The sequence below is a fragment of the Triturus cristatus genome, chromosome 11 (genome assembly GCF_964204655.1).
Source record: "Triturus cristatus chromosome 11, aTriCri1.1, whole genome shotgun sequence".
Classification (NCBI taxonomy): domain Eukaryota; kingdom Metazoa; phylum Chordata; class Amphibia; order Caudata; family Salamandridae; genus Triturus; species Triturus cristatus.
Window position 1 is genome coordinate 506,311,709 of NC_140594.1, and position 27,054 is coordinate 506,338,762.

The 27,054-nt window shown below is 43.8% G+C and overlaps 1 long non-coding RNA gene across 1 annotated transcript in view; it reads right to left on the reverse strand.

The window, feature by feature from the left end:
* The window catches only part of LOC146784492 (uncharacterized), a 239,689-nt gene that overhangs the window by 51,297 nt on the left and 161,338 nt on the right, over nucleotides 1–27,054 (reverse strand). The window contains exon 2 of the long non-coding RNA XR_014970839.1: nucleotides 274–384. This is a non-coding gene — a long non-coding RNA (uncharacterized LOC146784492). The remainder of the gene's footprint in view (nucleotides 1–273; nucleotides 385–27,054) is intronic.

The window sequence follows — 27,054 nt, forward strand, 5'->3', positions numbered from 1 at the left end:
CCAATACTAATCGTATCTTCCTGTCTTTGCATTACAACTAAAAATGATATCTTCACCTGTTCTTATTATACCTGACCCTTAGGAAATGAAGCACCCATATATTTCCATTAAGATGAAACAAGATGGTTATTTAAAAAAAAAAAACTAGTAGCATAAGCAGTCACACATTTTGTTTTCTGTAATTTTTCATATATGTTTGCAATAAAAAAACAACAATAATCTTTGTACAAGCCTGGTAAGCTTAGACATATTGGTTTTTAAGTGTTTGCTTACTTTCTGGATCCGTATAAAGGAGTTACACATGTGTGACACAGATAGACAAGATCCTAGGAGCACTTTGCCTCCATTTCCAACAGAAATTTCATGTCGAGAGTCCCTGATTGCCTGAAACAAAAATACAAGTCTGTTTCAAATTGGACTCAGCATGTGCTATAATTTTCAAACTTTATCTACGGCATATCATTTACTATGAATATCTACCTCCTTACTTGTTAAATTAAAAACCATTATAACAAATGCCAAACATTTTAACACCAAGCGCAGTTTTGCCATTCTCATTAAAATCAGAATTTTTCATTCCAAGTTCTCTGCATGTTTACGCTCAACTTTCATGCTCAAGGCACCTTTTTAACCAGTGTAAAGCTACTTTGACTAGTTGTGAAGTGGGCCACGGAGGCGAAGCCGGACCTAATAGGGGACGCCAGGGAACCCCTACTAGCAGCGGGAACACAGGAAGTACTGTGGGTCAAGACTGCAAAAAAAGACATGCAATGATCTGGCATGTCTTTTGAAACCAGGAACAGCTCAATAGAGACGAGAGCAGGGAGGCTAAAGAGGTCAAAAGAGGGCAGGGGCCCCTTTGGGCTAGAACTGACCACTGTCTCATCACATTGGAACATCGCTGCAGGCTGGTCACCATTCTCTGGTTAGCAAGATGAAGTCAGCGTGAGTGCTCGCACTGCTCGGCTGCTCCAGACGCGTGGATGATCGGCTAGCCGCCCTGCGTCCTGCGATGCGATGCCAGCTCTCAGAACGCAGAGAACGCTGAGGCTGCCACTGAGAGGTTACGAGTCTCGGCAACTATTGCGCGGACGTGGCACTACCAACGAGGGAAGAATCAAGGCCACTTTTTGCATATCTATCTACACATCGTATTCCCTGCCTCTGCCCCTGCCCCTGCTAGATCGGTGCTTTAGCGCGGCCTTGATCTGGACCTCGCCGCTCACAGCACCTTTGGCTCCAGCTTTCAGCAAGATCTACAGCCTCGACATGAGCGCCCGGGGGGGCAGGAAAGGTGGCAAAACGAAGACAGCAGCCATCCTCGAGGCCAGAGATCACAGGGACACTGCATCTACAGAAGGAATTGTTAAACCCAGGCAAGAGGTTAGTGGCAGCAAAAAACTGTTGGGTAGAGCTGGGGGGGCGGGCCGCCTAACGACGCAAAAGACACAAAAGATTTAACATCTATGCAGCCCCCCCTAGCAAAATTGTTTTTGGGAGCCAGAACTCAATCCTCAGGCGCTATTTCCAAGACCCTTGCGCTCCCCACTGAGAGTGTCACCACGGCCTCGCTAACCATGCTGACTGCACCCGCATCTGCACCTGGTCCGCAGCAAGAGGCTTGCTTAGCGGTTAACCAAGAGACTGTCCTGGCAGAAACCGGACCTAGGGAAATGCCATGCACTGACGCCAGAACTAGCACCAATGGCACCTCTGTGGGGCTTTCAGATCCGGCTACGAACTTAGGTATCTCTCTCTGTGTACCTCTTATCAATCCCCCAAAAGGGGCAACCATGCAACAAGCTTTATCAACTCTGCCCTTCGTAGCGCAGGAACTTGGCAACGGCTCCAATGTTGTGAGCCTTGGTACCCTTCTCACAGCGCCAGAAATGCAGACGTCAGGTACAGCCAACTTTATCCAGCGCTTAGAGGCTCCCCCTGGCGCACAAGCTCCCTGGACCCCAGAAGCAGGGCCTGAGCATTTCTACTCCGTCTCCAATAGCACACCTACCTCTTCGGGTGAGGGAGGGTCCAACACAAGTGAAGGAGACAGCGAGGCCTCAAATCAGGACACTGGCACGGTCCAGCGACCAAAGAAACCCAGAAGTAAGAGCAAGCGGCGTAGCCAGCTGAAATGGGACTACTCAGACTCTCAAATGTCTTATCCTCTGGACGAGGATGATCCCAGTACAACACAGTGGGGATCTATTAAAAACCCGCCTGCAGACCTAGCTGAGCCATCCCTCGCCTCTATCCTAGCTTCCATCAAAGAGTTTCAGGAGGAGGTCCGGGCCGACAATCGTGCGGCCAAAAGTGCTTCTAAGAAACTTCAGGGAGCCATAAGAAGGCTGAATAAAACCTGCACCGACATTAGCGACCGCGTTTCCATGGTGGAAGCGCGTACCTAGCATTTGGAAACCGAAGCCGTGGCAGTCAAGCAACAGAGCGAGTCCAACACTGCCTGCCTGGTAGACCTAATGGCTAAGATGGAGGACCAAGAAAATCGCCAGCGCAGGAACAATCTTTGCCTGCTTGGTATTCCGGAGGGGAAAGAAGGGGACGACCCCAGACGCTTCATTGTGAAACTTTTGCAGGACTCCTTCCCTGACCAACAGGGCTGGGACTGGGATCGCGAGGTGCAGAGGGCGCACCGCTTTCCCTTCAACCAGAGACAGCAACATGGCCGTGGCAACACCACTGGGGGACAGCCAAGGGTATTCCTGGTTTACTTTGGCAACTTTCTTCTTAGACAGCTAATCTACGATCAGGCTCGCCCTAACTCCAAGAAAGGGGCCAATGGTATAATATTTTTCTCTAAACCTGACTTTTGCCATCAGACAGTAGAGCGGAGATGGCGCCTGAGACAACTGATCTCTCCGTTTCAGCAGCTGGGGGCCGAAGTATATTTAATGAACCCTGCTAGACTTAAAGTAATCTTCAACGGGGGGACCAAAGTCTTCCTATCTGAAGTAAAAGCTGGTGAATACTTGAACGAGTTGAAATCTAGAAAGAGTCTTAGATGAAAAGCTCATTCTCTTGCCCCTGCTATTTTCTCTCTACTCTTACTCTCGTTCTACAGTTTCTATACATTTGCAAGCCTCCAAGGGCCGTGACCATGGTCGCATTACGGCAGCTTTATGTGAATCTTAAAATTAACATAGTGGGCAGCCCTTTTGCTTTTTTGATTGTCTGTTCCGTTGTTTGTTCAGTTTTTTCTTAAAGAAAAACAAGGGGGCTACTAGCCGAATGAAAGCTTAATTTGGTTCTTTTTAGGCGTGGTTGACAGCCGGGCCTCATGACTGACTATCATAATTCAGGTCATTCCTGATTGCTCAGAAGAAGGGGGGGTGGGCTGGGTGGGGGGGGGGGATGGGATGGGCACCAGAAATGGCACAGAAGAATCAAGGGCACTTTTTGGCATGTATACATATCCCTACTCATTTTCTAAGCTATTGGGCGAGGAGAAACGTTTTCTGTCAACATCTAGATGGCTAAGATAGATTCACTTAGGCTTGTCTCTGCTAACATTTGCGGTTTGAATGACACTTCTAAAAGGCAAAATGTTGCTCAAGGTCTACGCTCTCCAGGGGGCAATATAATCTGCCTTCAGGAGACCCACATAGAGTGTTCACAGAAGCACCTATTAGATACACTAGGGTTCAAAGTTGTGGGGGCCACCACGCAGGGCGCCAAGACAAAAGGAGTAGGAATTATGGCAGATAGAAGACTTTCTCTTAGTAATCCCCGGGTTAAATCAGATCCACTGGGCCGATGGGTAATAACTGAATGCCACCTTTTCTCTAACCCTCCTTTTACCCTCTGCTCACTGTATGGCAGCAATGTAGATGACCCAGGGATTATTAATATGGTCTCAGGGGAGCTGGCCCATTGGCCCACTCCTATCATCCTATGTGGCGACCTCAATATACATTTGCCCTCCGACTGGAAAATTGACAGCAAATGGAGATACAAAGGCAGAAAACCCCGAGTATTCCAAGCACTAGTGAACCTCGTTCAGATCCACGGGTTAAGTGATATCTGGACCAGTTTAAATCCTACGCAACCTGGCTACACCTTCTTTTCGGCCCCACACAACACTCTTGTTAGACGAGACTACTTTTTTGTTTCATCTTCACTTCTTAGCAATTGTACCATAGACACTGCACCTCACTTTATGTCAGATCACAACCCTCTTATAGTAAATATCAAGGGATTAGGGAAGTGGAAGGAGGCACCTAGATGGAGTTTCGAGAAAGCCCTTTTACAAAACGCAGGCTATAGGGCACATATGCAAGGTTGGATCCAGGAATTCCTGGAAATAAACATCGGAACCGCCTCAACAATGACTGTCTGGGACACACTAAAGGCGGGGGTCAGGGGCGAAACTTTGAGGTTTTCAGTAAGGAAAAACAGGAAGGAGAAGTTGGTAATTAATGATCTGAAGGAGAAATTAAGGAGAGCAGAAATAAACTTGGTCTTATTGGTTAAGTCAGGACAAGATACTGAAAATGCCCAAAAAGAGGTAGTCCTTGCTAAAGCTGAAATAGGAGCAGTATTTGTGGAAAAAAACTGCAGCTAAGTGGACAGCACAGCGGGAAAAAAATTACGAGTGCAGTGATTGCATTGGGCATCATCTAGCCGTCAAAACCAGGCAACAGTCCACAAGTAGTGAAATACATGCAATCAAATTAACTACAGGGAATGAGACCAATGATCCTAATGCAATACAGAAGGGATTTCAGGAATTTTACTCCGAGCTATACACCAAGGAGAACCGCAGTGCGGCTGGCCCACTCGAAAGCGAGATAGCTAGCTACCTGAGCGAGATAGATCTCAGACAGCTTAACTCTGATAACACCGAGCTACTAGAACTCATTCCAACTTGGGATGAAATCATGGAAGCTCTATCTAGTCTACCAGATGGGAAAGCCGAAGGAATGGATGGTATTCCTGTAGACTTCTATAAGATCTTCGCCCCTCAAATCAAATCTATCTTCACCGACGTGGTAACATCTATCTTTAATGGGGCTTCCCCCCCTGCTTCCTGGTCCAATGCTAGAATTTCTATATTCCCCAAAAAGGGTAAGTCCCCACTAGAGATGAGCTCATACAGACCCATCACCCTCATCAACTGCGACTTTAAAGTCTTCTCTAAAATACTGGCATCCAGAATATCCTCTGTGATCGAGTCCTTAGTTTCAGAATGGCAACATGGTTTTATTCCTAAAAAAGGCACCACGGAACATGTCAGGCGGGCCATTACCCTGTTTGACGCAGCGCAGGCAGCAAGAGACCCGATGTCATTAACACTACTAGATGCTGAAAAAGCATTTGATCGGGTCTCCTGGCGGTTCCTGTGGGCTGTCATGGGCAGGATGGGTTTTGGGACTAGATTTACGCAGGCGGTACAGGCTCTATATTTAAAACCGATGGCTTGTGTCTCCATTAATGGGCGACTTACTGATCAATTTAACATTTCCCGGGGCACCAGACAGGGCTGTCCTTGCTCCCCGCTGTTATTTGCCCTCTACCTAGACCCATTCATCAAACAAATTGAAAGGAATCCCGCCATCTTAGCAATCAGCACCCAGGGCATCAACACCAAAATCATGGCTTATGCGGACGACCCGGCCATAACTTCCCCTGATCCCGAGAACGCCATAACTGCATTGGAGCTAGAGGCACAAAAATTTGGGAAAATCTCGGGCTATGCCTTGAACAAAAATAAAACCCAAATAATTATAAATAAGGAAATCACCTGGATTGATGCTAGGGTAGTGTCAAAAGCTAAATATCTGGGGGTTTTCATATCTGCCAATATTGATGAAATCGTAACAGATAACTTAGCTCCTCTCGCTGCAGAAACCAAGAAGGCCCTTAAACAGATTGATAACCTACACCTGACCACCTGACCCTCGTTGGTAGATGCAACGTGATTAAGATGACATACTTTCCTAAACTTCTTTACTTTTTTCGTACCGTACCCCTGGAATTTAGCAAAGCTAATCTGCAAAAATTCCAGCAAATTTTCAAGCAGTTTATTTGGGCCTACTCACAACCAAGGAGGGCTCTAAGGCAACTATCTCTTCCTAGAGCTGGTGAGGGAACCCCTCCTATCACCCACACTTGGCCTTTCCTCGCAATTCCAACTTCTACTCGGTGAAGAGCACTGGGGCTGTCTCCTCCGAGAGACCTTGTTTGGATATTACAAACGTGTGAGATTCAAGACCTTAATGAACTCATATAAGGTCTTCTGTAATATCCGCAGAATATTCGGGTTGGGAAGATTTAACTATTACTCTCCCATCATGACAAATTGCAATCTTCCCACTATTTTTGGCAGGTCCTACTTCTCAGATTGGCACAGGGCAGGTATCACAAAACTGGGGGATCTCATTACTAGCGAGGGAGTCAAATCATTCGTAAACCTGCAACTTAAATACAGTCTGAAAAATCAAGACGTTTTCAAGTATCTATCTATGTCTAATTTTCTCTCCAGAAAGGTTGGGGGCAATGCAGGATTCACGGAAGTAGAACTTCTCAACAAATTACGTGACACCACGGCCCCTCGGATAGGTCTTTTGTACAACATACTAAATAGACAAACCCCAGACGACTTACAAAAGATAGCCGATAAATGGCACACCAAACTCGAATCTTCACCTAGTATATTTTTCAATTCATTAGCATTGTCTCAAAATATCTTGCTTTCAGCCAAACTACAGGCACAACATTTTAAAACTATTTTTTCTCTGTATATTACCCCCAATAAGATCGCCAAGTGGGGAGTTGGCAAAGGGACATTATGCCCCCGGTGCTCTGAGTTTGGTGTCGACTCAATCCACATCTTTGCAACCTGTCCTAAACTTGCCTCAACCCTCCTTAAGGTACAGGAATTTCTAGGGGAAGTCACCACCCAGACTATTGTGCTAACCCCCACAGTCATCCTGCTGGGGACTCAATCTGAAACCATCAGGATCAAAAGTGGGGGCTTAATATTCATTGCAATGGCAGTCTGGAGGATCTGTGTTGCTTCCGCATGGCTGGATGCTGATCCTCCACCATTCTCTCAGTGGCTGGCCAGACTAGTCGCTACATACAATCTAGAAAAAGCAGTTTACGCTAGGAAAGGGCGCAAAAGTCGGAAGAAGGGCCTGGATGTGTGGGGAAAGCTAACATCTTGGCTAGAGCAGCCGGGCTAACCCGGCCTGTGTTTCCTACCTTGCCTGTTTTCTTTTCCCTACGTTGTTATATTCTTTTTTCTTTTTTCTATTTTCCTTTTTTCTGACGCCTGGATTATTTCTTAGTATCCTCTCTTTTATTATCATCTGGTTTTTTTCTCTTCTGATTCTTATAACGCCATTTAATTATGTTTACCCTTCTTTCAGTGCCATTGATTCCGTAGTTTCACAGAGTGGGGGGTGGGGGGAGGGGTGGGCGTCTTGAATGTCTTACCTCTGTACTATTTTTTTTGGACTCTGCAAAATAAAAAAATAAATAAATAAAAAAAAGGAACATCGCTGCAGAGCACCGTCAAAGGCAGGACATCACCTCAAGGAACAACATTACCTACGTGGAGGAGTAGGGAGGATGCCCTCCTTCCCGGGAATCACTGCCCTAATTTTTTTGCGATTTTCCTCGGCACACTGACGGGGGCAAGAGGCAATCGAACGGAGAAACCGGTATGGCTGGGCATGGAGCCGTACTCGCCAGCTGTATTTCAGGCACCTCACAAGACCTGTTTGGCGGCACATAGAGTTAGGACTGCGGAGGCAGGGCCCAACGGATGATCGGCCCTGGATCGCAGCAGTGCAGCCTGAAAGAGCGGCAGCTCGGCGGGAAGGTTCTTGTCTTTGGCCTTGCAGGCTCCTGCTGGAGAAAAGGTTCAGGCCCATTCCTGGAGACAACGGCACGGCAAATACATGCATCACAACCTGACCCGTAGGACATGAGCCGGCAGGAGGAAAGATGGAAGGGGGCAGGCAGAGAAAGAGGCCTGCGCTCTTCCAGGAGGCAGTTGGGGCCAACAAGAATGAGGCACCGAACGCCTCGAGGAATGTCTGGCCACGAGCTGGATGAGGGTCTAGAAACCCTTCTAGAGGAGGCAAGGGCTTGGTGGCAAGACATTGAAAGGCTTAGATGGATGACCAGAAAACAGCGGGCCTGGGAGAAAGATCAGCAAATAGACCCAGGCAAGCCCCAAAGAAAGCAGCAACTACAGGAGCAGAGCCCAGTGGGAGGGGGCATGCTGCCAAAACTACACCCTTCCTGCCAAGCAGGGCATTAAAGGAGAAATGGGGAGGGGGAAACAGCCTCCAGCAACACTCACAGGGAACAAAGCAATACTGGGAAAATGGGTATTGCGGGAGCAGTTACAGGGGTGCCAGGAGGCATCAGGGAGCATTTACAACTACAGGACCCAGATGGATGTCACCAACTCCACCATGCAGGGGCAATGAGGACCCCCATATCCATGGCAGGAGTACCAGGGAACAGGGTCAAAGGGTATACCAAGGTGAGTCATGGGGCTATGAGCGCTTTTAGCAATACCACCCTCACCAATCAGCATTTATGCCATGGTGGCCATGGGCAAGGCCAGGGACGTAGTTCATTGTGGGATACCCCCCAAAAATGATGGGCCCTGGGGAAGTCAAGGAGCCAGAAACAGAAAGGTCAGGCCAGGCAAAGCCTGGGAAGACAGGAGCAGTCGAACACAAGCAAGCGGCAGGCATAAATGTTAGGAACACAGGACGCGAGGGCACCACAGACAAGGAAGGGGCAGAGGGACTGACAGGGCACCACAGGCAGCATGCTGGTGATCAAGGAGGCTGAGCAGTCCAAAGCTGGAGCATGAGAAGGGGCACGGAGGGACACATGCAAGCTTGCCAGCGAATACATTTGTTCCTATCACAACCTGCCTAACTGGGCTAGCCAGCCTGATACCACTGGCAGTTAAAAGGGCACAGGAGGACACAGGCAAGCCAACTAGTGAATACATTTGCCCATACCCAGGGGATCCTCCCATCACAACCTGCATAACTGGGCTAGCCAGCCTGATACCACGTGCAGTAAAAGAAAGGATCTAGCGGATGGAGTCATTTGACATATTTTCCTTACTTGAGGTACCCCAAGCGGCATTGGATGTGACAACTCATGATAAACAAGAGGAAGAAAGGAGAGATAGACATAAAACCAGAGTGGAGAGGTAAATAGAGAACAGACTACGGGCCTGCAGAACCCTGGCATGCATGTTTGTAGAATATTTGCCCCAGAGCAGAGCAGCACTGTTCCTGCATGATCAAAAAGTGCATGAGGCACAGCAGAAATATCAGGGGGAAGCATGACTCCATTACAATGAGTGTTTTAGGGAGAAGATGGAAGCATGGCCATTCATAGAATGGGGTCACCAGGCCAGAGAGGGCTTCACGAATCACATGGCAGCTGCCTGGGAGGGGGCATGCTCTTGCGAAAATGATATTTGTCCTCAATTTTTAATGTGTAGACAGGAGGGCCCCGGGCAAGCCACCAAAGCCCGAGGCCCCTCTGGGGGCAAAGCTGGGAAGGGGTGCACAGCAACATACTGGAAGTACAACAAAGATGAGTGTAAGTGGGGGTTTGCTTGCAGATTTAAACACAGGTGTAGCAACAGCAGCGGTACCCACCCAGCAGTCCACTGCAAGCAGGCAGAAGGAGCAGGGCAAAACAAGGAGCATTGCAGCAAGAAGTAGCAGGGGGCGCACAGGGGCGCCCCTGGGGGGGCAAGAGACTGATGGGACAATCCCACCCCATTAGAGTAAGGAGACTGATTCAGTTACTAAACAGATACCCAAACAGCAAAGAGAGACAGCTACTGGTGGTAGGTTTCACAGAAGGCTTCCCTATACCTCATAAAGGCCCATAGCCCCAGGGCTGAGCAGCAATCAAAAATCCATAAGAGACAACTAGAAGTGGCCAGATAGAAGGTAAAAAAAGGAGGTGCAGCTAGGGAGAGTGGCTGGCCCCTTCAGCTCACCTCCACTGGAGAATCTTATACTGTCCCTGTTGGGGGTAGTGCCAAAAAAGTAAGTCTGGGCGGTGAACTCCGCTCCGCTCGCGGAGTTTGTGGAGTTTTTCGCACTCCGCATTATGCAGAGCTTGCGGAGTTTTGAAACACTCCGCTTCATGTTGCGGAGCAGAGTTTTTTCCCTCTTGATGTTGCCAAACACGAACGAGGAAAATCCACCTTGTTGCAAGATTTTTCCTCATTCGCAATTGATAACATCAAGTTGCCAAGCGTGAAAAATCAACCTCCTGGCGAGATTTCTCAATGCAGGCGGTCAGAAATCTCATTGTGGGTGGTTGGGTATGCTCGCGACCGCTCGCGTTGAGAAACCGTCAGTTCACGTTCAGAAAGCTGCCACTCAAGTAAAAATCTACTCAAATGACAGAAGGGAAGCAGCGCCTGCTTGCGCTGTGCATGGTGCCGTTCGCGATGATTGCACAGTGCCAACAAGCCCCTGGCACAGAAAATCACCGCGAACAGTAGCGAGGCGGAGTTTTTTAATTCCGCAAACTATTCCCAGGTTTGCAAAAAAGGAGGAAGGAAAATACCGTCTCATACACCATTTGTCAATACCCTCAAGGAAATTCAGTAAATGACGGGTCCACTTTCAGCCTACTACCAGTAAACCCATACAGTTACCACTTGCTCTGTTTTCAACTAGTTGGGGCCTATTATTGTGACAAGTGCCTACCCATGGGTTGTGCAATTTCATGTGCCTACTTTGAGGCCTTCAGCATCTTCTTGGAATGGGAACTACTTGTTCATGGTGGGAATGAGAAGGGTTTAGGGGAAGATGACTGTCCATTGGAAACGCATTTCTCTGTGGGAGAAAGAACAAATACAAAGTGCAATGGCACTTATGCGATATATTGTTTTGTGCATAATAGTACACTGAGGGGCTCATTTATTTAAAAAGTCATGCAGTGCAGCAAAGCAAGTCACCTTGCTGCGCTGCACTGCGTGACAGGCAATGGGCAGAAATGCACCGTATTTAAGGCAATACTGCCCATTTCTACTTTTTCCTTGCGCTGGCACTGTTTTGGCAGCCTAGAGCTAGTGCAGGCAACCTTGCACCATGGTGCATGGGTGCCTGTGTTGCTGCAAGACCCAGAGAGGTATATCCTCTTCCTATGTGCACTACAGAATGCAGCACACATAGAAAGAAGAAGTAACAAGGAGAAATAAAGTAATTTCTCCTGGTTACGTCTCTCCTGGGAAGGCGTATCTTTTTGGCACATTTCCAGGTCTACCAGTTTTGGTCAATTTGGGAATGCGTCAGAAACCATGGGAGTTGCATGGGAAACCCCACACAATGCCCATGGAACATCTTCCTTGCGCATAGTAAGGCAATGCAGCGATTTGCACTGCATTGCTTTACTCCAGAATAATGAAGCCTCTCACAGCCGTGAAAAGCGGCCTTGCGTGGCTTCCTGAATCTAACTGAAGTTTTGTGTTGCACATGTACCACATTGCTTGGTACAAATGTGATTCAAACTGCTCATAAATAGGCCCCTAAGTAGAATTGCAAATGCGGGAGGAAAGGAATTAACAACAGTGTTGCAGGAGTACTAATTTGAAATATGCAACTGCTACAGTTCTACAGGCTTACTCTTGGAAATCATTGTGAAATTCCTAAAGGAGCACACATTTACTACAAATGCATGAAAAAAACTAAAGGGAGTAAGTGGCTGATTTTGTTTGAGTGAAAAGTGCCCATTTGTAGTAAATGTGCATACTGATGCACAGAAGTGCCATTGTGTCTTTATTTTAAAAATGCTGCGGTTGCACGCTTTGTTCAAATTTTTACTAGGAATTTGATTGGATTTGTTTTGTATAGAACAGGGTATTCAGCGAACACTGATGGTTGCAGTTAACAATGAATGAAACTTAGAAAAGTAAGATGTACATTTTTTGAAAATTCAAATATTGAGGTGCCCACGTAAACTTAACGCAAAATGAAGTAGTGATAGCATGAAAAAATTAATTTTACCAACATATAAATGCTTGCCATATGCTTGCCTATATTTGTCCAAACGCTCCTCAAAAACAGAGCTATACCACTGTCACGAAGCAAACAATTACAAAACCATGACACACATCGCAAATAAACAGGAGGCACTGTTTATAAAAATACAAGTGAAAACAATACATATTGATGTAGGCAACTGGAAATAATAACATTAACATACATAAACCAAACGCTCAAAAATAGCCCGCAGAAACATATGGAAAACACAAACATTGAAATAACCACACACAAACTAACAATTCTTATTGTGCTGCAGTACAACACCACAATACTTCACATAACATTGTAACAAAAGAGAACAAAAACTTACAAAAATGTATTACATAGTTAATGGAGGAACAGTTAAGCCTGCATTGACATGTAAACTTCATTTTAAAAAACAATTTATATTTTATTTTCAAATGATTCAATTGACTTATAATTTAATTCCACTGAGTTGGCAGCTGTCAGTTAAATGTGTGTGACTTAAACTGGAACAGATTGGCGCAGGGTGGAGGTAGAAAAGGATGCTCGTTTCCATTCAATGTCCCATTAAATTTGCCTGCTAAAAAGCCAAATACCACTGAAGAAAAAATTATCAAATTTGTGCTCTGCTACTTTCAGAATTGTTTGGCTTCATAGTGATTTTTTGGTCCTTTTTTAAAGAAAAGCACAGAAATGTAACATATATATTCGGTTACATTACGTTAACAGAGGTTTGCATGCACCTTATCTAATTGTCCATTGTACATTGGAGAAATGTAAGACTATTTCTGCTGCTGTATTTTCCCGTTGTTCATGAAGGGTAAATCATTTTGATTGGCCTACCCTCGCATGAAATAAGCAAGATACTTGCTGCTTTTTTCTCTTGCATTTGTTTCCTGAGGATGCTACTGTTCACAAACAGTGCAAGAGAGAAAAAGAGAAGCGAATTTCTCCAATCTCTATAAGGAGAACAGAAATTGTCAAAATGCATATATAAGTCCCAGAACATGGAAGTAAGAAGGCCACATCAGACAGGCCCTTAAATAAGATCTACTTATTTCTACTTCACAGCAGGGATCCTGCTTAGGCGAAAGTAGCAGTAGACACTAAATCCACTCAAGCATGCCAAACTCTAATCCTGTCATGGTGCAGTCAATGTATGCAACTTCTTGGGTTAGCCAAGGCCAAGTGAAGGATTTAGGTAGAACCCAGCACCATGGGGAGCAACATTCTCACTGCCACATCAGTGGCAAGAGCAGCACAGTTACATTTTGGGTGTAAAACTTCTTGCCCAATTATCCACACAGTTCTTCATGAGGTACTAAAGATAGGTAGCTCAAAAAATTAATTAGTGAGTCAATAAGAGCAATGACTCAGTTAATGGAAAAAACAAAGGACAATGGGAGATGGCAAGGAGTTAATGAGATCCGGTAGCATTTCTTACAGTCAAGGTTTCCAGGTACACAAGATTTAAGTTGATCTAATTTAATATTATGTCCCACACATATTTAACACCTCAACGCTGCACTTTATATCTGACGGATGAAGAAGCCACCCTGACCTCTGATTCATAAACACCAAGTATGGTCCCCACAGACAATAGTATTAGGTCTAATGATATGATGCAAAACTGACAAATCATGTAGATGCATGTACTGGGCTCTGTTGCTAGCTTAGTGACTGGCTGCTACACACTGGTGCTCTACCAGAGCCATGCACATTATTAATTGGGAGAAGGATTTAGTAAAGTGTACAACAGCAGAAAAAGAAATTGCACCAATAATACAGAGAGAAGGTAGGGGGTTTGACATCATTCTGTTGGAAATTACTAAAAATTAGGCCAGTGTGGAATTTCAGTCACACTGGAGTATTCAGAATCATTTCTATAAATCCGTTTTAATCTTTGATGTGGAAATACTAATAATTACATGATTACTCCTGCTCGCATAGTTATGAATAATTTGCGGATGAAAAAAGCCGACAGTGAGAGCACATATATGCAGCACGAGCAACTTGCTGTTCATGTTTTGCTGCATTAAGTGCTACTTCTTAATGTAAAATGCATTATTGCTCCCATTTAGGTGCAATAGGGCATTTTGTGCTAAGAAAATAGCACTAAATGCTGTAAGTAAGTTGAGGGAATGTCCTACCCAAAGAGTACATTTACCGAGCATTGGGGACTGTTTATCCTTACAATTTGTGTTCTGTTGCATTTACCACTATTTATTTATTTCATTTTGGATGTAAGGAGAATTTGTGTGCTAAGAAATAGCTTTATGTGTAGAATTACTTTTCTCATGTAATTATTTGTAATATCATGGAATTCACAGGTATTCGAGTATTTACACTACACTGAATTACGTGAGTTACGCCCATCCTTACTCAAAAACAAGCTGATCTGCCACCCTAAATTCACATAACTAAGGGGCTGATTATGATGAGACTGCCACTGACAGCCGGTCGGTCTCACTGCAAATATTTGCAGGTTTTCCGCCTGCTATAGTTTGAAACCACGTGATGACCTTCAATTATCATTATTTTAATTGACTTTTGGTGTTTTACTTTACCCTAGCCTGAAAGTATGTCCTGCATATGTCTGTTTCCCCTGAAGATTTCTTCCTTGTAATCTTGCAGTCTTAAAGAGGGAGCTGTCACAGACCAGAACAGCTTGCCAAGAACAGAACGTGTGGGATGTGCATTTGAAAGCATGAAAGAGAGAGAGAGAGAGGTGTGGAATGTACTTCTTGGTCTCGAAGTGCAGTGTTATGAGTAGTGGTGCACAAATATGCATTGTGTTGTACATTGAGAGAGGAAGCATATGATGCTATAGGCAGTGGTGCATAAATGTGCATTGTGTTGTACATTGGGAAATATTATGAAGTTCTTACTATTGGCTTTGACATGCCATTATGTCATCTGGAATTCTGACTCTGTCTTGCTTGAGCTTCTTGCACGCACATGCTGGCCCCCAGAGTACGCAAGTTGTTTGGGTTATTCACGTTCCAGGTTGCTTTGTTTTTGGAGAGGAGATTGTTGAGTGTATTGCCAGACACTTTCGTAACCTTCATTAAGATAAAGACTGGAACATGTGAGAATGCAGAGGGAACGTGGGAACTTCTTTTGCCTTTGGAATGCCTGCATGGAAAGTGGCCCATTCCAATAACTCTCCTTGGCGCAAAAGGAAGGCCGATCAAACCCTCTAGTTTGTTTTGAGGCTATAAAGCTGAGGGTTGTTGACTTAGAGACCTGGATTGTTTTGGAGTCTTGAATGGGGATGGATACATATACTTCGGTACAGCAGAACCCCGGTTTGCTGAGGCTCTTTACCCCGGCTGTGAATCCCCCCATCTGGAGTGGGTTAAGATGTAGTGTTTGCAACCAGTGAGGTGATTTGTTTCTGATTTATGCCATTGTGATGTGTGGCAGTTTGCATGCCTATTCATTTTCCAGTGGCTATAACAGTCATTGTGATGCATGACTAACAGTGTGCACCTTCAGTTTCCAGTGGCTATAATCATCTGAGGTGTTTTCTTTGAGTATTGAGTTTGTAATGTGTGAGTGAGTCAGAGTGCACATCCAGTTAATCATTTGATGTATTTAGTGTATATATCTTCCTGATTTTTTGCAGGACGTCCAGTATATCTTGCTTATTCTTGTGTTTATTATTATCCATGCATTGAACAGTTGCATTTGCCAAGTGTGTTATTATTGCTTGCACATATATTTATATATATATATATCTATATACATTTGAATGTTATTTATTTGACATCTGGGAAAACCTTTCTGTTGGAGATCATTGCATAAATAAAACCACAAGCCTTATTCTGAAAAGAGAGTCTTTGATGTATTCCACTTTATAAAGTGAAATCCGTCTCCAGGGGGTGTGGTGTTGTGTCTTTTGCTTCTTCGTGTTTGAGCCAACGTATGGTATTCTGTAGTATCTGGAAGTACGAAGCAAGAAACCATATTATAATGGCTAGCCGAAGGATGCCACGCATCCGACAGGCTCCTTGAGCCTGCTGGTTCGGTGTAGGGTCTCGCCTACAATAGTGGCGGTGCCCACCAGGCACCACCGTAGGGTTTACAATGTTCCTTTCAGCCTGCCTGTTCATGGTGGTTAACCCGCCATGAACAGGCAGCTGGAAAGGGAATTTGGGGGCCCGTAGAGGGCCCCTATTTCACCTTGGCCCGAGTTGTGACACTGTGGGACACCTATGGTACCCACCTACCGATCCCTGCACTATGTGTAAGGCACTGCACGTAGTGCGGGGATGTGTACGGTTTTCTTTTTTTGCATTGCGGCAGGTGCTGCAGATAGCAGGAACCGCCACAATGCAAAAAATAGGCATTGCAACCACCATGGTGGCAGTCGCATCCTATTGGCTACTACAGGACCGCCGATAGGCTGTCGGTGGTCTTGTCAGTGACAAGGTGGCGGACGGACGAAAGTCCACGTACCATCCTAATCGGGCCCTAAATTAATCGGAAGTTAAATATTCCAAAAGAACATCTCTGATCTCGCACGAACAGATCATCACTGATGAGGAATCGCAACACTCAGACTAAACAACTTTCACATTAGGGCAGTATTTGATTTCTATTGTTATGTATAGTGTTCATCCCCATGACGCATAAGTACTGACACAGCACGACTCTTGCATTTCTATGTCCTGTTCAGAATGCTCATCATGATTATAGCATAACTTTTCCGGAAATCCCAAGGTATACAAGCATCGGTTTTACTAAATGTTTCGAAATGTTCATTTATGTAATTTGACAGCTATTCTCAATGGAATGGGAGGACAATGAGGCTTGGCACATACTGTGCTACAGTATGATGCTATTTGTATATATTCCTTTGTGTTACACATCAACAAAAGTAATAAAATATATAAAAGAAATATGATCACTGCACCCAGTCTGCACTTGCCTTGCCAATTTCCAGGAATTAAGGCCATGACAAAATGAAAACAAAAAAAGTGCATGACTTCCTTATCACTGTTCCTCGGTGTCCAAACTCTCTGCTGCACTCAGATGTAGCCCAAATTTTACCCCTGCTGCTGTGCAACGTGGGGTGCAGTGCAACTAATTACAAACACCCTGCACAATTGTTGGGACAAGGACGCCAAGCACTGGTAACACCTGTAATGACAGGCCTTTTTAGGATACAGAATAGGGAACAAGGCCAACTGTCAGCTATCGGAGGTCTATTTCATCCTTAAAAACATGAGTTTGCAACAGGCCTGGGACAGTTGACAGATGTGTCAGAACCATGTTAGCCGTTTTGAAGTGGTTGTGGATGCCGGGGTAGGATCTATTCGGCCCCACATTTTTAAAGATCAGAAGGCTAGCAGGTGGCAGCGACCCAATCAACCTGTTCAGAATTGCAAACAGTGCACTCTGTCAGAGGCTGAGTGCCCCAAGACTCCTCAGTCATATAAAATGATGATGGGGGAGGCTATGACAGCTTACATGACACACTATTAGCAACAGCAAACAGGAAGAGCATTTTTTGTTCTGCTGATAACTTTGGAGCTGTTTGACACATCTTCAGGAAACTTAAAAAAAAATGTAATTCACGTCAGCTCCTACCTTGAAAGTTTCAAGATAATCTTTGAGGTGGGGGTAGAAAAAAGGGGGTCCTGAAATGCAATCTCCCCTTTCAATTTTCCATAGGAACTTCAGAAACCACTAGAGTAATTCTCTTTGAAATTTACCGTAGGAACGTTTGACACCACTACAGTCAAAAAGGTTGAACAGAATTATACCAAATTTGGCAGAAAGCTAGACCTTTACCCAGAAAAGATGCTTTTTTGGGATTTGGTGTAAATCCATTCAGTAGTTTTTGAGAAGTTAAGCTATTGGGTACACAGGATTCCCACGAATAGAGTGATCTGAATGGTCCAAAGGGTCTTATTTCCCATTAGCTGTTGTACTCCTGTCTGATTGGCTGACTAAAACATGAATAGAAATGTTGTGTCCTTGTTAGACCTGACATCCTTGGTGTGGTATTTCCCCAAACAGTTTGCCTTCACTCCTCTTGTTTGCTGGATTTGTTTAAGTTGACATTAGGACTCTGCACACTTTACCACTACTAACCAGTGCTAAATTGCTCTATCCCGAAAACATGATAACATTGTCTTACACCTAATTGACACATTTAATTTACATGTAACTCCCTAGTAAATAGTATTAGATGTACCCAGGGCCTGTAAATTACACTCATTGTGCTATCCAGTAAAGTAGCCTTTCAAAACATGTCTCACACCTGCCACTGAAGCCTGTTGTGCAAACTGCCATTTTGACCTTGCAAAATAAGGCTTTTACCAGGCTTAAACCTTCCTTTCTAATGCTTATAAGTCACCCAACCAAGGTAAGCCCTGAAGGAGCATAGGGCTGGGTGCATTGTATATATGAAGTAGGACAAGTGTCCTGTTAGTTAAATACACCTAAAGCCATTTTTCTCTAGTTAAATACTACTAAAGCCATTTTTCTCTAGCATAAAGCCTATATCTCCCTTGATTAGCATGAGGTTATCTTTTTACATTAAATAAATGCCCCATCATAGCTTGTGATTTTCCCTGGGTCTAGCAGGACCACAATTGCACTTTGTGCTTTTAGGCATTCTAATTGCCTAAAACTTTGAAATTGCTTATCTCCCATTCTACGGATTGGAGATGTGTTGTCCTCGTATCATTTTGTGTAGCAAAATGTATTCTATGTTGCTAAATTGGTTTCAGGTTTTTCTTCTGTTGTGTTTTCAGTTTTTAATTGTTTGTGTGCTGCCTAAATACTTTAACACTTTCTCTCTAAGTTAAGCCTGACTGTTTTGTGCAAAGCTACAAGAGGATTTAAAAAACAAATTTGGCCCGTCTGCGATTCAGTGAGACTCTTGTGATAGCCAGTGTGACTCCCTTACTCCAGCAAGTGTCCTGTGCTGGCTTGCAAGAGTGAACAAGAAGATCCGAAAACCTTTTTTTTTAAAAGGGGGAATAAGTGTCTGTAATGGGCTGGCTGCTTACAAGTGGTTGTCTCTGTGCCTAACCCATGCTGTGTACAGTGAAAGGCTGTGTGTGGTGGGGGGCCACCTGTGGGGGGTTCTGCGTAGTTTGGACAAACATATGCTGAGCACAGCCTTTGGCAGTGATTATAGGGGGGGTGTCTGCCCACATGGATTGGATGCATGCCCAGGTGGGTTGGGTGCAGCGTCTGGCCTACTCCAAAGCCCTTAAATGACAGGAGTGTATGGCTGCCTTCACAGGGTTGGGTAGAGGGCCTGCTGTGGTTTGTTGGTTGTCCATGCCTCTGGAGTTGGGTGTAGGACAAGCCTCGGCCCAGGCCGGAGCACAACCAAATGCTACTCATGGTCTAAGGGCATGCACAGCTCAGGTTGGTTGCCTGCGGAGGGCTGGGCGCAGGTCTTGGCCACATGTGAAGGGTGGGTATAGTTCCATATGGTAATAAAAATATATTACTTTACGTTAATAATCCCCTGAAATTCACTGATAATCCAAAGATTAAAGTGACTTTAAGGTTTGGTATGTTAATATTTTCTCACGTTGCATTAAAAAAAACTTTTAAATTCACTAAAAAATTTAACAGTTAAAGTAACATTATAGTTAGGTGAAAATGTAAGTTTAAACATAATATTTCAAACTAAAGAACTGAAATAACCATAGCTCATGCACTTGTCATGATTTGCTTATGACCACCTCACATAGTACATCATTCATAACATATTCTATGACAGTGATAACACCAATACGACATCAGAAATTACATAGTTGGTGACAACCATGTGCATGTCGAGGGCATGAGTTACGTCCCTGTGCATAATGCCTAAATAACAAAAAAGAGTTACAGCAATTCCCCCAGGGTTTCATAGTAACAAAGGGAGTCTTTATTAGTTGTTGAGAAACCCGATGCTCATTGTTCTTAAAAAAATCTGAACTGGGACTGCTTTGATGTTCTGCTGTTCATAGTGCTGTTTGAATTTTTTGTCCTGTGTTGTATTATTTTTTGATTTATGTTCATTTGAAAGATATGCTTTAGTATCCTGAAAAATGCATTCAAATGTGTATGTTATCTCTTTGTGATGCCTTAATGTGTTTCACAGTATTTCAAAATGAGTAACAAAAATATGTTTGATCGACTGTAAATATTAAAAAGTGATCACGTTGATTCACAGCCGTGAGCACAATGTACAAAGAATCCTATTCAAGATTACTATCAGTACTGGCTCTCTTTGGTTATTGTTGTCGTGTTCCCTTTCTAAAAGTGGCATTTCTAAAATAGTAATGGTAAATCCAATTTCACCAGTACGGAGGATTTATCATTACTATTCCAAACACATGAAACATGAAAAGGCTATTGTTCTCTGATCAGGATTTACAGGAATTCCCAAAGCTGATCTATGAGAGAGGAAGGCGTCACAGTAGTGAAACACAAAATAGGTTGTTTGTCACTACCTGTACATGTAAAACATACAAGTACTTGTCCGACCTTTTACTTACATGGCACCCTGCCCTTAGATTTATTTAGGTCCTATATGTGAAATATGTAATAAAAGGGGAGTTTAAGGCTTGACAAGTAGTTCTAAATGCCAAGTGGTAGTGGCGGTAACTGCACACACAGACACGGTAGTGGCAGTCCTCTGACAGATTTGAAAGGCTACTTCTGTGGGTGGTACAATCAGTGCTGCAGCCCACTAGTAGCATTTGAAGTAAAATCCCTATAGATGTTATACCTCTTTACGAGGGACTTTCTAGTCCAATAAATATGCCAATCAGGGTTGCACCAGTGTCATCATGTTTAGGGGAGAAGAACATGCACTTTAGCACGGGTTAGCAGTGGTAAGGTGCTCAGAGTTCTAAGGCCAACAAAAAGAATCAGCAAAATGTGGAGGTAAAAGGCAAAAAGTCCAGGGGAAGACCATCCTAAGGATGCCAGGTCTAACAGCACTCCTACCAATCCACATCCCTCTCCCTTCCACTGCTCCTTAGGCCTCTCTCATGCACCCTGCCTGCCATATAATGTATTTTAACATTTTATTAAGGGAAATATGAAGCTCACCCTACACCCCTTTCCCCTAAATCTTATGATCAAGCTACAGTCCTACCTATAGAGTTTACATTGGCATGGATATGTTGCTGGGCTGCTGAACATTAATACTTCAACAGCAATTCTAACCTGGGTCAATCATAGATCTCACCAGCTGCCCTAGAAGGACAGGCCACATGTTGATCACTAGATGTTACTGGCCGTCCCTTCTTTATTGTACCCATCTGACTTTCCAAAAACAATTGCTTACACTTCTTGTATGAGACAGGTATGGCTATAGTCTAGGGTAAGGGTGTCTCAATAATGTTACATCCCTCATACGCCTCAAATCTTGATGCACAAGGAGAAATGTACTCATAGACCATTCAACAGATGGCGTTATTTATGGGCTAGCACAGCTGGCATGAATACCATGAAACTACATGTCTGCATGGGAGAGTCTGTCTGTGTGAGTCATTCGTATGATCCAAGTTGACTGCAGTCTGCGCAGGCAGATCATGCATGGACCTCTACCTCCAATATTTCTGAGAGAAGCTTTTGATTTTCACCCATATCAATCCGTACTGGTTTTTCTCTCTATAGGTATGAAAAATATGATTGAGGGAGGGATATGTTTGTAGTACATGTGTCATTTATAGATTGCTATTGGCCAACATAATGATACTCAGTTGATGAATGGCAAAATATGCCTTGCAAATAGTTCCAGCCGTTGATAAACAGATTGCAACTACATGAGTTTAGCACATTGTGCCTGTTTGCCTGATTGCATTAAAAACAGGTGGGCTTGTCAGTTCCCTTTCAAATGAGAATCTGGTAAAATGCTACTTGCCAGTGGCTACCAATGGCACCACAAGCCAGTCTCTTTATGTATAATCAATTGCTTGTTTAGATCCAATGTGTGTACCATGCTCATTAATTGTGAAAATCCAAATTGACTGGCTGGATTTGGCCCTCCAGTTCCTTTCCGAGCCAGAATTTGAGTTGAGCTCATGAAAGTGCATTTGACTTCACATTCATAACTTACTCTTACTTTTGTGTATCTCCTAATCAATTTTCTACTAACTGCTAGTTTGCCTACTCATTCTTTAACTCACTCCCACTTTTTCTCCTACTTTTAACTCTACTTACATCTTCTACCTGTCTCCATGCATCATTGGTCCACCCATGCCCAAGCATTGATCCATCAACCTCACCAAGCACTCTTCCATCTCCCCACAGTTGCATTCGTCAAGCTACACATCTATACGCATCCATTGAACCACCCATCACTGAATGCATCAACAGCCATTTAACCATCCATTATTACATTAATACAACCACACAGCCATGAATCCACCAATGCTTCAAACAACCATCGATCTGTGTCCTGCTGTTCCTATGTGGCTTTTGTCTGACTTCACGTGTGTGGGGTCATGCACACATCTCGGTATTGACTATATACATATGTGTGCATATGTGTGAGTTTTCTGTTATTGCATATAAACAACACCATACGGCCACTACAACAAAGAATATGAAGACAATCCATACACATTATCTTTTTCAACGCTTGTTGATTCATTTATTTTCATTGCTTTAAACTGAGACATGAATACCCGAAGCAGTATCAGTTTTCCACGCAGAACAGTAAACAGTCACAATACGTTTTGTTGAACTGGTCCTTCGGGGAACTGGTATGGGACAAGATAGTAATGCTATTTCACCAAGGATCAGATAACGCATTGTTTTTTTATTTCCAAAGAATGTACGTGGCGTTTTATTTCTAAGAATACTTTTATTGGCAAGGCCATGCGCCCATGTGAGGGAGGGAAGGTTGCAACTATACACCATTAATCCAACTAACCCCTCTGGCGTTGCAGCTCTTTTAGTCATGCCTGCACAAAAGGCTGTCACGCTGGCACTGTAGACTATGGATGAGATTGCATTTGGTGTCTCCTCAGTCTTACAGTGAGCTGGGGGTTTGCAGAGGCCAAATGTCATTACCATTAAGTAGAGGATCCAATTGTTAATGTTAATGTTAAAAGTGCTTATAGAGCGCGAACAATCATCCTGGGTAGGATATCACAATTCACATATTGAGGTGTACAGTATTTTTCTGGACTGCAACATTGTTATCAAAGTATAGTTACGGTCCACTCAGTGATTTTACAAAGCTTAAAAGCAAAGTTTGAGCTATAGTGACTGAATGTACCCAAGGTATTAACGCTTTAAGTGCATTTTCTATACCCCTTCTTAACCTTATTCTGCATGCGCCTGACTTTACATTCTACGTATTCAAAAATGCGGAAACTGCTTTTAACCCAGAGGAAATGTAAAACAGAGCCCGATATTGCCACTCTGTGTAGGAAGTATTTTTTTTTAAAACTGCTTGGGCAACCGAAGGCTGCCCATAAAACGTGTGTGCTTGTGCACTGCAGTCCAAAAGTATAACTGCCTAATGTAGTACAGTCTGTAATGAGCTCTATGAATTGGCAAATTGTACATTTTAATTTCCACATTGCTGCATTTTACTTTATTTGAACTCTTTCAACAAGGCTCGTGTGGAGGTTCCTTTGGATCCCCACATCTGGACCTCTATTTTCTGCTTCTCTTACTCTGAAGTTCTTGGGATGTCATGTGCCCGAGTTAGGCCCTATAGGAATTAGTGCCACTCTTACATGTACACGATCCATTCCTAAAGTTGCCTTCTCTTTGCCACATCGACTTTTGACACACATTTGTATTCATGACACTTTGACTAGCTTCTTGGAAACACGGACTTTGCTGACATGGAACCCTTCATGAGAACACTATCACACTGCCCTGGCATTAGGTACAATGCACTCCTGTGTGTAATACAAATGTGTTTATCATTACAGCCATTAGGCGATGCACCTATCTGTAGAACACAAACAATGGTAGCCTGAATACAATCTCGGCCCAAGGCAAGGACGCCATTTTCTATATATAGCCTTTGTTTCCTAACATAATCAAGGGAGACACTTGACTTTGAGGGGTCCCTGCATGTTGAAGCTTTTGCCTAGCAGCTGACTGACATCTCCATGAGGGGTGTCCAGTTCGAGACCACAACAGAGTCCTATACTCTTACCCACCTGGTAAAGGAGTTAGATCATCCAAAAGGAGGTTTCTTGGCAGATCATACATTCACACCCTAGACACATAGGCTAGGGTTAGCATTGTAGGAGTACGCTAGATTGTTATAATACTTTATATGTATGCATATATAAGTAGTCTCAACAAGTTTGTGGAACTCTTAATTTTATTCACTCTGATGACACTTATTATAACCTTTTGCTCCTGTCTATTAATCATCAAAGCTCATATTTTTTAGGCAAGAATCACTATGGTTCAACAAATATTGAAAGCACTCCTTCTTGTATTTTTTGTATACTTCTCTGAGCAAAAGAGAGCAAGAGTGACTCAGCAAAAAGTTCTAAGTCCATCACTATGGTTCCTGAAGGAACAGAGTTGTCATGTTCAGTTGTGCCTGAACTGTTTGTTCTCTGTCCAGGTTAGGGGGGCTAACGGAGGCACTGTGAGCTAGCAGGTTCAAGGGACAACATATCCTACAGGGGTGCATGGAATCAGTCTGGCACCATCTTAAGTTTATGTCGTCCGTAAATATGCAGTTCTTACTGATTAGAGGAAAGTACACAACAGGGATCTGTTTTGATATCAGAGATATCAAATAATACATCTGTAAATGTATGGGTTTCAGTGTTGAAGTCTTCTGCTTTCTGAGAATAACTACATAGGTAAAAGGGTGACTCTAGAGCACTGCATTGCCTCACTGTTAACCTAGGACTTAATTTTAAAGTGGTTTGAATGATTAGCAACCTGATGAAGGCAGTAGAAAGATGGGCAGGGGTGGATACTCTACATTGTGATCCACATGCAAAGAGCAGGTATGTATATCTGAGTGAAAAAGCTCCTTGAATAGGGGACAACGTATGCAAAGGACCTAGGAGCCTTGGGCCCACTTGGCAGTCAGTCATTCCATTAACTAAAACTGGGTTGGGAGGAAGCTACTGGTCATAATTGGCTATTCTGGTCTCAGTTTCTTTCCCTATAACCTCCAAGGAAATCATAATGAAAACCATAGTCTATTCAATGTTGTAATTAAAATGTACTTTTTTTTTTTAATGTGACTGAACCTTCACATGCAGTCTCTGCATTCAAAGTCCTATTTTTCCTGTTGTTAATTCCTGAGTAAACATGTAACTAAGCAAGTGCAACATGGTTCTTTTGGCGTATTCTTCTTAATCACAATATAATTCACAGTTTTTGTAAGAGCAGTGTCAGTGGTCATTTAGTAGGCATGCTATTTCCTGGCTGAAAAAAAAATAATTTTATGTAAGGGAATGTTATCCTTTTTTATTTGTGAACTGTCCTAATAAACTGGATGCACCAATGACAATCATTCTGAAGAGACGTTTAGTCACTTACATGATTACAATGTGTCGGAGGGACATGTTTTTGTGTCACAGGCACCACAGTACTCTCACATGACCCAGTGCGGCCCTCCTGTTTGGTACCGCATAAGGTTCACCTTCATGGTTCAGCAGGACAATGCAAGATTTATTAAGTGAAGCTTTCACGGTCCAGCGATAGCATAGAAGTGAAGCTTGAGTACTGTGACACTGTGAAAAAATAGACAATATACATGTAGGGTTGGGGTCTTCAGGTGGTGGCATCCGTGGTAGGTTGAGCGAAGGGCCTGGCTAAAGACCACACCCTGCACTCAGAGGTTTGGTGCCTGTGGAGCAACCCCATGTTTCACTCAGCCAAAGGCAGGGTATGGCACAGGTTTGGGTGCTGCACTGGGGAAGTTGTAACTGGTATAGATAGTCATTAAGTACAGCTAGGTAGCGATTGCTCAAGGAGTGAAACCTGGCTTCAGTTGTTCATACTTTCCTGGATGCTAATAGTTGAGCCATTGGCAAATCTCTCTTTGGAGGGTCCCTACTTTTTCAGGCTGTGTATTGTTTCTTCTGGATTTTTCCTCTGCCTCTTTTGCACTGTCTCTTGCTGCCTTTGTTATTGTTGGAAGGTGGTTTATTAGTAGGTGTAGGTAGGTAAGGCCACAATTACAATCTAAGGCCCAGTCAAGGTCTCCAAAGATAATTATCTTTCTCAAACCTCGGTAGCTGGCTGTTAGCAGACAGGTGTAACTTAGGAGAAAGGTGTGCACAGCATTTAAAAACACCAAAATATTAAAGTAAATACAATAAGCAAGACACAACGCACAATAAAACTCCAACATCAATTTATAAAATAGAAAATATATTTGTGAATTAAATTACACCAAAATGACAACAACCCAATGTAGGGAACCTGAGATATGAATTTTTAAAGAATATACTCTTTCTAGTGCTTAAAAGCCAAAAGTGCTAACTCGGGACATCTGGTCATGCTTGACCGGGACAAAATCAAAGTTTCAGGCTGACCGCAATGTAGAGCGGGTCAGATATAGTGAGCGGTAGGGCCCAGTCACGTTTTTACATTATGACTTTGTCACTGTTTTGGTGCTTGTTCTCACACGTCGAGCGGGTTTCCTCAACAGCTTGCTTCAGCTGGATGCCTTGGTCAAATGCTGGAAGTCTTATCAATGATGAAGCACTCTGGAGCTTCAGCAGGGAAACCTGAATTTCAGGCCGGGTTGCGGTTCCACATCCCCGCTTGACTCTCAATGACAGGTTGGTCAACTTTTGGAGCTTTTTGGTCAAAATACTCCAAATGATCTCAAACTTCTGAAGATGCCTCCAGAAGGTCCTTTCAGGGATCCAAAGTGTCCACAACACCAATCCAGGGTTCCAGATTCCCAGAGTTGCTCCTTGGAATGTTGGGACTACAGTTCCCACAAGGCACCTGGACAAATTCTTTAACGTCCAACTGAATGTGGATTCGCCTCCCTGTAGATGATGCAGGTGGAGCTCTTTTAACCAGGGAGTACACC